The 524-nt window shown below is 41.2% G+C and overlaps 1 non-coding gene across 1 annotated transcript; it reads left to right on the top strand.

The window, feature by feature from the left end:
• Positions 1 to 217: 217 nt before the first annotated feature.
• LOC113933757 lies at positions 218 to 322 on the top strand. The gene has a single exon (XR_003523461.1). It is a non-coding gene; the product is annotated as a U6 spliceosomal RNA (small nuclear RNA).
• Positions 323 to 524: the final 202 nt, after the last annotated feature.

Here is a 524-nt window from a genome sequence, read left to right as displayed (position 1 = left end):
AGAGGAGGGAAGCAGATCATTGGTTGCCTGGGGCTGAGGGTGTTGTGAGAATAAACTACAAATGGGCATGAGTGTGCTTTTTGGAGTTTTGGGAATATTCTAAAACTGGATTGTGGTATTGGTTGTACAATTCATCTGGTTAAAAATCATTGCATTGGACACTTATAATTGAATTTGGTACATAAAGCTGCTAAATTAAGGGAAAAAAAGGTCTTGGGCTCACTTTAGCATCAACATGCACTGAAATTGGAAGGATACAGAGAAGGTTGGCATGGCCCATGCTCAAGGATGGCATGCAAATCGTGAAGCATTTTATACTTTCTGAGGCAAGCTTAATAAACGCTAGAGCTGCCAAAAAAACCCCACAAAGTCTTATTGTATGTGTACCATTTACCAGACACAGGACTAGGTGCTGGCAATTAAGGGAGACTAAGTCAGATGAAACACCTGCTTCTACGGGGCTTATAGTTTGCAAGAGTCTGTAAGGATTTGGAGCACATTAGCATTGCCAGCTTCTGAAGTTT

This window comes from Zalophus californianus, chromosome 10, assembly GCF_009762305.2.
Source record: "Zalophus californianus isolate mZalCal1 chromosome 10, mZalCal1.pri.v2, whole genome shotgun sequence".
Taxonomy (NCBI): Eukaryota; Metazoa; Chordata; class Mammalia; order Carnivora; family Otariidae; genus Zalophus; species Zalophus californianus.
Note: the sequence above shows the minus strand (reverse complement) of the source record. Positions and strands in the feature narration are given on the sequence as shown.